Here is an 11,956-nt window from a genome sequence, read left to right as displayed (position 1 = left end):
GTAATTTATAACCATATCCCTTTGGTTTCTGTATTGATACATGTTTATGCTTACTATCTTGAGTTGAATGTTAGCCCAACTAAATTGCTACTGTGTAATTGAATCAAGGTTTAATATCTCGCGATATATTGGTATCTCGTGCCTACCGAGATATCCGAAATATCCAAAATTTCGTGAAATATTCCCGAAATATTGCATTTTTTCTGTAATATTTCAGGGGTCCATCTCATGGGGTATTTGGCCATATCTAGGCCTGAAACTTCATGGACACCCTTATTTAAGCTAAATAAACACATTTAAACCATAAAATTGCATTAAAATGAATTCAAATTGGTGTTTTGGGCTTGCATCCTTGATTGACATACGGTCGCCGACCCTAATGTATAAATAGTTAAATACACATTGATTAGGAAGTTAAAGACATAAAAGAAATGTAAACAAACTAAGTAAAACTCATAAGACATAATTCATAAATCATATTCTCATAAACTCCATAATACTATAATAGTCAATAACTCAAAAGTCAAAACTCAATAGCTCAAATGCTTAAAGCCTTAAAGGCAATACACAAAGTGTCAAAGTCACAACTCACAAGTTCACAAATCAGTGAAATCACAACTTACAACGTACAACTTACAAGTGCTAATGATAGTTGTTGTGCCTCCCTAGATCAATCCCACTCATGCCCCGCTGGAGTCGACGTCCATTGTTCTTTGTTTGAAGGACATATGTGGACCATGGTATAGAATCAGAGAAGAAACGAATGTAGTCATCCACAAGTGTCATGTAATGGAGTCATCAACATACTATAGGTAACCTATCCTAGGATATATGCTAGGGTTACCAATCGATCCAGTCTGTGAAGAAGATGATCCAGTGTGATATGATGTCGGCGCCGGCGGAAGAGGCATTGGCACTGGCTGCATGTATGGCTGGTGATGTTGGAAGCTAGGCCCGCTAGGGTATGCAAAGATGTCATCTACAAAAGATGATCCAGTATGTCCCTAGGAGTCTCGGACTGGTAGTCATAGTCCCCTACCCCCACTAAACTGCCCATATGATCCATATCCATATCCATCGTAAGGTTGTGATGCACTATAATCCGATGACAATGGAGTGGTATGTGCGTCAAAAGATGGGGCACGCCAATGCCCAGTCGGTCCTCCCTCCCTATCACCAATACTCAAACTGCCAACAGAGCTAAATAGGTCATCAATGCCCATGTAATCAGATTGCAACTGTGTTTGTCGACCCCTACGCTTCCTGCTGTATGGTTGTAGGGGGCGTCCTGAGGGTGGGGGTGTGGGGGCATGTGCTCCGTGGTCCGTATCTTATGTGGCATGATCAAATTGTGTCTCTCCAGTGAATCGGACTGGCTCTACAGGCGCCGTATCCTTGCCTACCACATAACGCTCTCGCATGCCGTCAAAATCTTCACCACCACCACCACTGCCACCACCACCATCAGCATCACCATCACCACCATCATCATCATCTGAGGACTTAGACTAGTCTTCATCATCAGTAACATTGCCACCAGTGGGCTGGAATGGTATGGGTGAGGCTTCCCGTGCATGTATCTGACCAGCCATATAATCATCCACATCAGCATCAATCTCAGAAGCTATCATGGGGTCGGGCCTACCTCCCTCCTGATCCAACACTGGCTCACCTCTATCCCTCACCCAATCCACAATAGGGTCCTCATCGTCTGAGTCAACTTGAAAGATGTCGGCGAGGTCAATAGTGCCCCTCTGTCCCTCATGTCCCATGCGTATGTGTTGCAGTTTCAGCCTCAAGTTGTAGTGCACATACACCATATCAGATAGACGTTCAGACCCCAATCTGTTACGCCTCTTGGAGTGGATGAGTGCAAAGGTACTCCTGTTCCTCTCACAGCTAGATGCGGAACATGTTTGGGCAAGGACTTTGATTGCTATTCTTCTTAAGTTCTCAGCCGATTCCCCATACAACACCCACCATTCAATTGCATTACAAGTTTACAACAAAAAAAGACATGTGTCAAATGTTGTTTCAACTTCAAATTTCAATACATATGTAATTTAAAACTTAAAAGAATTACTAGCATCACCGCGTGCTCTGCCTTATATCGCAACATTAGTTCCAAAACTTCCCAATGCATCCCTAAATATCTTGATCTACACCCATGTGGAAAATTAGTAAGTACTTCTTCACTACTTGTTTGAAACTTTGAAAGCATCAATAAGTTGAGTTTCCAAATGAATTGTAAGACTCACCTCGTTGTTGCAAATTGCTTGTAGTGCACCATCTGGCTCCAACTTCTTCACTACTTGTTTCACAGCATCAATAAGTTGAGTTTCCAACCCAAGCGTATTGTTATATTGATACTTAGGGTTTAAGTAGTATGCTGAAATTTGACATATAGAATAGAGATATTGTCAAATGCATAGGTAATTAGTAAATAATAATACTATGAATTAGTTACATAAAACAAATTTACTCACCAGCCTTATGCAGTGGAAGCATAAGTTGATTCTCCCAGCGAGCATTGATGATATCCAAAAAGTGTTTGCTACTGCGAGGAGCCATACTGTAAACAGTATCTTTCATCAAGTCCATTGCAGCATATAGGACTGGCATGGTTGGGCCCTTGAGAGCGGAGTCAGCAATATGTAGAACTTTAATTACTGGCTCCAAAGCTTTCACCTCTTTTCTTAGTTTGGTCAAGAAGTCCTCAGATGACATGGTTGCTTGTGCTTCCCTCCCACTTGCAGTCTTGGAACCCTTCCATCCAAACCACTCCTCAGAAGCAAACATACTTCTCAGCCCGGCCTTCTTTGTCTCAATGCTTTTTAGGGCAATGTAGTTGGTGGCAAATCTTGTGATGCCAAGCCTAACCAAGTCACCCCCACATTTTTCCCTCAGTAGATTGAGTGCATAGGAGTGGTTGTATACAAAGTTAGTGACTTGTCTTGCACTTTCAACCACAGTCTTCACCAACTTTAACTTTCCCATATCCTTTAGCATTAAGTCAATGCAATGGGCTGCACAAGGAGTCCAGAAGAGCCGATACTTACTGTTGTTCATCATCTTCTCATTGGCCAGCTTGAAGTTGCTTCCATTGTCCGTTACAATCTGGACAACATTCTCAATGCCCACATCTATTTCCAGTACTTCCTTTAACAATCTGTAAATGTATTTCGGATCCTTTATTTCTTTGGATGCATCCACAGATTTGAGGAAAACTGTCCTCCCATCACAATAAACTATGAAATTGATGATGGACTTTCTTGTAGGCCCAGTCCATCCATCTGCCATTATAGTCACCCCATATGTCTCCCACATACTCCTCATCTCCCTAATGTAATCATCAATCTCAGACTTTTGTTGAGGTAGATAAACATTCATTACCTCATATGGAGTGGGGCCCTTGAATCCTGGGCCAGCCTCTGCAATGGTATCTATCATGGTATCATAATGGGGGCCTTATGCAGTGTTTGTTGGGATGGTATGGTATAGCATGCACTTAGCTATTGATTCTTTAACCAATCCCTTCATCCCCTTCCATGCTCCTTTGATTCTTGGTTGACTGCTTCCTTTCTTCTTATGCAATTTAGGATCTGATGCTGATGGTGGTACTGGTACTGGTAGAGGTGTTAGGTCTGCTCTCACACTTTGTGATCTTCTAAAAGGATTGAAAGATCTAGAACCTCCAGAACTGCCAGCTCCTCCACTACCCCCTACTCTCTGTCTTTGCTGATCATCTTGAAAACTAACTCTACTCCTTGAAACAGTCCGTCTAAAATCCCTAGCCTCCTCTGCTGTTTGTATGTCATCAGGTATTGCAATGTCCTCCTCATCATCATCAGAGGAGTCATCATCATCATCATCATCATCATGGTATCGTCTTCCTCCTCCCATTGAACTCCTCACTGTAACCTTAAGTTGTTCTCTTATTCTTTGCATGTCAGCCTTCCTCTTCTTCTGTCCCCTCAAGCTGTCACCAATTTCTCTAGCTACTTGAGTAGGCACCATATGACAACCTACAACATCTTTAGATCCTCCAGTCAGATGTTGTTTAAGTCTACTGGACCCACCTCCCAAAAACTGCATGTGACAATAGTTACATTGGGATTTTCTCTTATCCCCATCAATGGGAGTGCCATGTAACCATGCAATGTCACCCCTATGCTGGCTGCCTGGTCTCTCTTGTTCCCTCTGTTCTCTTTGCTCCCTCTGCCCCCTCTGTTGACTACTTTCCCCCACCTTTTGCTTGCCCTTCGCACGTTGTCTATCATGATCCGCCATAATAATACTTGTTTACTGCAATGTAAGTAAAACAAATAATTAAAAAACTTAATGTAGATGCACTTCAATTGACACTTTTAGATTACTAATACACTTGTATAGTCATTTAATATTTTTCTCCTAACCCTTATATTTTTCACATAATTAAAAAAAAATTTTTATACATAATGTTAATATAAATATTGACCTAACACAAAAAAACAGAAAATTAGTAAACATAATATATATGTAATGCATTTCAAAACATGTAAAAATTACTTTCATATTTTTTCATTATTTTAAAACTTAAAACTCATATTTTTCCTTATTTATTTCTTTTTTTTTATATTTTTTATGTATTTTTCTTAATTTCCAAAAATTAAAATAATTATTTATGGGCAGAAAATAAATTCGACACCGTGAAGCCGTAGATCGGCAATTGGTGTCTAACATATATTTAATTCATTACCATCTAAGTCATATTACCCCTAATTATTTCTTATTTTAGTTGTAGGAGAATGAATTTTTAAAACCAGAAAATTAAAAGAAAAAAATACGTATGGAAAAAAATTTCGACACCGTGAGGCTGTAGATCGGCCTCCAGTGTCTAACATATATTAATATCAACACCATCCAACAACATTTGTACACAGTATTTTCAAAAAAATAGTTTTAGAAAAATAGGATTTACCTTGAATAGTGAAAAAAGGCTTAAAGGATGAGCTTAGATGAGCCTCCGACGTGTTTCCGGCGATAATGTGTCCAAAACTATGAAGATCAATGCTTGGAGAGTGGAAGAATATCAAGGAGAAGAGAAGAAATGAGGAGAGGAGGAAAAATCTGTTCTGTAGAGGTCTCGGTCAATTCTGTAGAGGCCGAGACCAATGAAATATGGCCTTTATGTAAGAGGTCACGTGACCACTTAAGTGAAAATCCTGTTTTTTTCAATATTTCGCGATATATCGGTTTTATACCGAAATGTGTCGATATTTCACGAAATTTCGACCGAAATTTTGTACTTTTTCATTTCGTTTGGGCATTTCGTCTCGGCCAGGTCGAAATTACCGAAATATGGCGAAATTTTGCCGATATATCGCGAGATTTGGTTCCATGAATTGAATAATGCTTGTCACAGTGTTTTCTATTCCTGAAATAGAACTATAGAATTATTCACGTACTGTCCAACCTCTGTTCTATACATTGTAAATATTAGTCACACAATACTGTATAGAACTTTTCTCGCATGACCTTTAATTTTGTATTCCTTGTTTTCCAAACTATTTGAGATCTTAGGTTGGTTATTATCAACTCAAGTCATGGGAATCATATGCTCAAGATTACTTTCTCAGGCCATTATCTCCCTTCCTCAATGCAACCTCTGGCTCGTAGTGCAAAAATTGACCATGATTCAACCAACAAAGTCAAGAAACCCAAAACTCTATTGTTTTCTAATGTCAACATTTTCCATTTCCTGTTTAACTCTTGACTTGATTAAGGATTCATGTCGATGTCCTCGTGTAATGTCTTTCATGAATGCAAATTTCGTACTTAGGGACCTGTGAAATTATTTACAGAATTGTCACTGGTTCCTTATATTTGAATTCTTACTGCTTTGGTGGGCCCATAGTAATGAAGGTTATTGAATCCTAGGTTGCATTACTAATACAGAAATCGACCTCAAACCAGGGAAAACCAGCGAGAGATCGATTGCAGCCAGGATCAACACAGAATGAAGAACAAATTAACTAACTGAAACTTTTATTGCTTTTTATTTTCTGTTTACATATGAAAGAAGAATAACCAAAAAGTATAAGAAGAAGAAGAAGAAGAGGAGGATATAGAAAAGGGGAGATAGGGATAGTAGGCTATCTCAGCCTTGGGCCTCTCACCCACTGCTATCTCAGCTGTTGAAACAAAGGATTCTCCAATAAACATTGCAACATGGCCTGAAAATTCTATTCTCCAAAATCTTATCCTTCCTTACAATTGGGGGCCTATTAATAGCTTAGGCAAGATTACAAAATAGAAGGTAGAAAATAGAAACTTCCTAAAACCAAAATAGAAGGTAGTAAAATAGCAACTAATGAAAAATAGAAACTACTGAGGCTTTATAGTTCCAGCCTTCTAAACAAGCAAGGAAACAAAAATAGAAACAAACTGAAATTAGATACTATCTAAATGAAATAAATAAACTTTCTAAAACTGAAAATAGAAACTAAACTTTGGCAGCATTTGGATGGGATCTTTCTCCACTTGATAGGCCCACAAAATCTTCTAAAATATATCTCCACACAAGGAAAATATGAGCTGTGACACTGTTCACGTGATCAGTAACGTGAACAGTGTTTTTTGGCCTCTTTTTCTTGGCCCTTCTTGAAGACCTGCTGGGTTGGCTTGATCTGATCCAGCTCTGGTCCATCTGGAGCTGATTCAATGGGCCTTGGTTCTTCTTCTTCTTCTGGTCAGCCGTGGGATCTACATCAGCTCTCCCCCTATTAGAAAAAATTCGACCTCAAATTTTGAAGAGGGTAGGACTGATCTTTGTGTTTTGCACATCTGTCTTCAAACCATAATAGTACTCAGGCAGCTCCTTGATGTCTTGAATGAAGTCTTGTAATCGTGGCTCTCGTTCTGCGAAGAATTCAGGTGGAAGAATGAACTCTACATGATCTGATTTATTACAAGAGATATCAGCAAAATTGTCTTTCATTGCGGGCTTGAGCTCCTCCTTTTCAGACTCCGGTACACTGGTGATCTCGACAAGTTCTTCTTGTTGGGGAACCTTAATCACCTCGGCTTTCTCTTCAGTATCATAATCCAAGGGGTCATCATCATTGTCACCATCAAGGGCTGGATTGACTGACCAATAATCATCAAACTGAGGCTCACAAATCTGTACATTGGGGTTAGCTTCCATTCCCGCAATCACTGAATTTAGCATTTCTGGTACCTCTTGACTACTTCGACATAGACCTCCTTGGTAGGATCATTGAGACTTTGGTCTAACATTTTCATAATTTCTTCCAATATCATAGTAGCATTCGGAAGGAGGTGGACGGTAGCCCGGACAAGTATCAGCTTTAAGTACTTGGACTTCTTTCTTAAGATCAATCATGTCGCCTATTGACCTCTTCAGCTCCCTAACACTATCACCCATGCTGGCCATTGTATGGCTCTGATACCAAATAATGCAGAAATCGACCTCAAACCAGGGAAAACCAACGAAAGATCGATTGCATCCAAGATCAACACAATAATGAAGAACAAATTAACTAACTGAAACTTTTATTGCTTTTTATGTTCTGTTTGCATATGGAAGAAGAAGAAGAAGAGGATATAGAGAAGAAGGGGGGATCGGGATAGTAGGCTATCTCAGCCTTGGGCCTATAGCTATCTCAACTGTTGAAACAAGGATATTCTGTTAGAAGTTATGTAATAAGGGTAGTTTAGGAACTATTCTTATGTCTAGTTGTCTTATTATGTAGTTTTTCTTTTTTATCCTTTTTTAACTTTTACCTCCCTAGGGAGGTGGATGTAATATTTCTCTTAGTATCATTGAAATAATATAGAAGTGTGGAGATGTTTCTACAACATTAAGCCATTACAACCGAACTCTTCCCTCCTTCCTTGTCTTCTTCTTCTTCTTCTTCTTCTTCCTTCCTCCTCCAACTTCCTCTCACTCTACTACTCACATTATAACCTAAAACTCAACTTGGTATCAGAACTCTCAGGTTGAGAGTCGTATCCCTCTTTTTCTCTCTTTGGAATCCCTTAAAACCTTGGATTCCAAAGAGGAGACCTCTATGTAAAACAGCTGTGAAGGAGTATGGAATAGGTTCTTTACAACCTGTTTAGCTGTTTGAAGTCCATCTTTGAGCTCTATCGAAGCTCTCTTGAAGTTATGAAGCTGCTTTGAAGATTTGGAGCTCCATCTGAGGTTACCGCCAGCTTCTAGTTGCAGGCCCTATATTTCTCTTTCTCGGCATGTGTTTGGATCTTGCAATAGCTCTCTAGGATCGTACAAGAGAGCTTATTAGGCCCCATGTGTTCCTCCTTGATGAATGAGGTTCTTGTTTGAGCATAGCTCATTTTCGTGGTGCCACTGTTCTGCCCAGGTAAAACCGAGACTGCTACTACTGTCTTCTTCTTGCATTTGGAGTGCCATGGGCTTCCACCTTGGTTGAGGAGTGATTATGGGCACCTTTATTTGAAGTCTTGGAGCTTGTTTAAGCTAGTATTGCCTCTTGGAAGGTGTTTGGGTGCAGCTTAGTCCAGCTTATACCTGTTTTTTCTTCCTTGCTGGAATTTCTTTCTTGTGTTGGGTTCATATTTGGGTTGAGTGTGTACTCCCCACTTGTCTTTGGCACTCTTGTTTTGTGCTTCCTTACAATATGGTTGATTCAGCTATATTTGAGCTTGGTTCGGCTGATGCACAGCCCACTCCAGCTCCTCTGTTTGCTTATGAAAACCCACACCCACAGATTTCCATTGTGAAGCTTGAAAGCACTAATTACTTGGACTGGTCGCACTCTGTGAAGCTTTCCCTTAGGAGCAAAGGGAAACTTGGCTACATTACAGGCGCTATTAAAGCCCTAGAGCTTGGTTCTCCTACCTATGAGAAGTCACAGGGTGAGCCCTAGCTCCCCCTCGCTTGCCTCCACGGGCACTAGAGGAACCACCACGTATACCAGGGGGCTGCCCATAAAGATCCCAACACCTGTCCTTGGTGTGTCCAAGCTTTCCACAGTGATCACATTTAAACCTCTCACGGTGATCTCCACGAGTTGGCCCTTGGCCTTTTCCCCCACTTTTCCAGTCTCTGTGGGAACTAGAAACAAGAGCAGATCTCTCTATTGTTGGTACAATATCCATAGTTGTTCTCCTGGTTTCCTCACTTTGCAAGTAGCTGCACACTTCATCTAGAGATGGAAAGGGAGATCTCCCTAAGATTTGCAAGCGAAGAGGCTCATATTCTGGGTTAAGGCCACCAAGCAAAATAAGGATCCTTTCCTTTTCTCGGCTTCTATAGACCTTTGCCTCATCATCTGCATTGGACAGCTGGAGGTTGTTATAGTGATCATATTCCTCCTACAAGCTAATAACAGTGTTGTAGTAATCAGATATATTCTTATCACCCTGTTTCATATGGATGATTTTTTGGAGGATTTGATACACTTTTGTTGCATCACCAACTCTATCAAATACCTTGGCCACACTGTCCCAGATATCTTTCACAGTCTCCTTACTCATAAACCTCCTACCCATCTCAGGTTTCATAGAGAATATCAGCTAAGTCATAACAGTGGAGTTCTCAGTCTCCCACTTGAGATAGCCTGGATCAGTTGTAGCAGGAGCCTTGATAGAGCCAGTAATGTATCCCAACTGTCCCCTACTGCGTAGAGATAACTTCACAGAACGGGATCAATCCAAGTAGTTGGTATTGTCCAATTTCACAACAGATATTTGGGCATTGGGATTGTCAAAGGAAGCCATAGTGGGGAGACCACTAGCTGAAATTGGTCCATTGACCTCAGAATCAGCCCCAGATACAGTAGACATGGTACCAAAAAAAAACTTCAACAAAACAAATTGGTGTCTTGCACAACTGGGGAGTAATCTCTACCCACACTCAAGCATGAAAACCAGCAAACAAAGAGAACAACACACTGCTCAAGCAGTCACAGTAGCAAAAAGAAGATAAATCCTTAAGAAGGACTTAAGTCAAACACCTCATGTGCATCCTAACTACATTCCAGCAGTCATTCACCACATAACATCCAAAACAAAGACTTCAAAAGAACTTCATAACAAGATGCAAACCTTCCATTCTCATCAACCAATGACCATCTGATGTGTTGGCTGCCCATAGGAATCAAACAACCAGTAGAAACAGAGCTGGCGGTACCTTTAGAGCAGCAAAATATTGAGCTATGCTCCTCAAACTGTGCCCTTCTTCAACCGAGTGTTGTGGGGTCTGAAAGGATACCCCTAGGCGATCCAAAGACAGCAAATCTCATTCCAAAAGATTGAGAGATGAGGAAGAAACAAAAACAAAGGTGTAGAGACTGGCGGTAACTTGAGGAGCAGCTTCTAGAGCTTCAAACTTCTTCGGCAACATCTACAGTCCCTCCATTTTATGTTGGTTCAAAGAATGGAACTCCAAGGAATGTAATACTTTACATTATACAGCCCCTAGTGGAACCCTCTATCCTTTTAGAGTTCCTAAGGGAGGAGAAAGACCAAAACTGAGCTTAGCCAACTCTCTAAATAGAGAACTCAGCTTTGATACCAAGTTAGAACTTGAAGATGGATCGATTCTATTAAGAGAGAACAGATTTACAGCAAACCAGAAGGAGAAGAAGGGGAGAAGAGAAGAGAGAAAGAAGAGGAAGAAAGGTTGGGAGAATAATCCATTATGTGTTGTGAGATGTTCTCAACACACATATTACTTCATTAATAAACTCTTCCAAATTACACAGACCTCCCTAGGGAGGTAAAGAGAAATAAAACAAGAAAAGGAAAAATACAACTTGGTCATGTCTTATAACAGGACAATGACATAACTATCCTTATGCAAGATATTCTAACTCTAACAAGTGGAACACTAGTGAGAGTGCGAGACTCTAGTTGTCTGATTTATTTATCCTTCTACTATTTCAGTCTTAAGGCCATCAAGTATAACAGTCCATCTTCAAGTAAGTTCTTCAAGCTATCCTTTAATCAGTCCCTGCACCCTCTTCCATTTGCAAACCTTTTTCTGCCTTTAAAACCCCATCCATAACCCTCTAGATGTGGCTTTTCTTACCTTCCATTAGAACCAACAATCAACCACCCTAATCAACCCTAGCCTAATCAAATCAATTTTAGTTCAAAACCCTATTCTCTACCAGTTTTTGATCTTGCCGTGCTAGCCTTTTAGGTCTGCACCAATGAAAGCCTTAATTCCTTTATGGATTTTAATTTTTGGACTGGTACGTGTTTTTCTAGAATTGTTATTTGGATGGATGCCTGTGATGTATGATTTCTGTACCATTCAAGCTGTCTGAAATGGCTTACTCCAAATATGTTATCACAGATTAGTGCCCAGAGGTCATCTGTTGGAATGAAAACCAAAACACTAAAGCTACCAAAGCATGGTGAGATGCTTTTATATGTCCATGGCTTGCCCCTTGGAGCTTACAACAAGGATAACATGGAAGCAATACATGGTACCTTTTTCTTTAAGTTAATTTCACATGATTCTTTGGAACTGTCATGTTTAATTTTTTGATTGGTAATCTGCAGATTCAGAAGAAGGTTAACTGGTCTGGAGGATTGTTATAATTACAAGTTACATGCAACTGATGGCTTAAACTCAAACATTGCTTGTCATCTCAAAGTTGGTTCAGAATCCTCACTTCAATATTGTAGCACCCATAATTTGAAGCTATCATGTAAATTTGTACATTCTCACATATTGCTAACTATGTACTATCATGCAAACATAGTCGCATCTTCTACGTATCAAATCTATTTACACACTCCATTCTTTACTAATCAGAACTGATCATTGTATCTTCAGTTCCTGTGCTTCTTTTTTCAATCTTTCCATGTACCTTGGTATGGAGTGTAGCAGCACTTTGGCTAGAAAGCTTTCTATGTGCTCGAAAATCACAAGTAAACTTCACTTCCATTATGTGGACTTTTA

At 40.0% G+C, this 11,956-nt stretch overlaps 1 long non-coding RNA gene across 1 annotated transcript; it reads left to right on the top strand.

Moving 5' to 3' along the window:
- Window positions 1-11,246: 11,246 nt before the first annotated feature.
- Window positions 11,247-11,777, top strand: LOC122666330. Its single transcript, XR_006333530.1, has 2 exons — window positions 11,247-11,477; window positions 11,554-11,777. It is a non-coding gene; the product is annotated as an uncharacterized LOC122666330 (long non-coding RNA).
- Window positions 11,778-11,956: the final 179 nt, after the last annotated feature.

The sequence above is a fragment of the Telopea speciosissima genome, chromosome 6 (assembly GCF_018873765.1).
Source record: "Telopea speciosissima isolate NSW1024214 ecotype Mountain lineage chromosome 6, Tspe_v1, whole genome shotgun sequence".
In the NCBI taxonomy this organism is placed as follows: domain Eukaryota; kingdom Viridiplantae; phylum Streptophyta; class Magnoliopsida; order Proteales; family Proteaceae; genus Telopea; species Telopea speciosissima.
The sequence above is the reverse complement of the archived record's forward strand: the minus strand, read 5'-3'. Positions and strand labels throughout refer to the sequence as shown.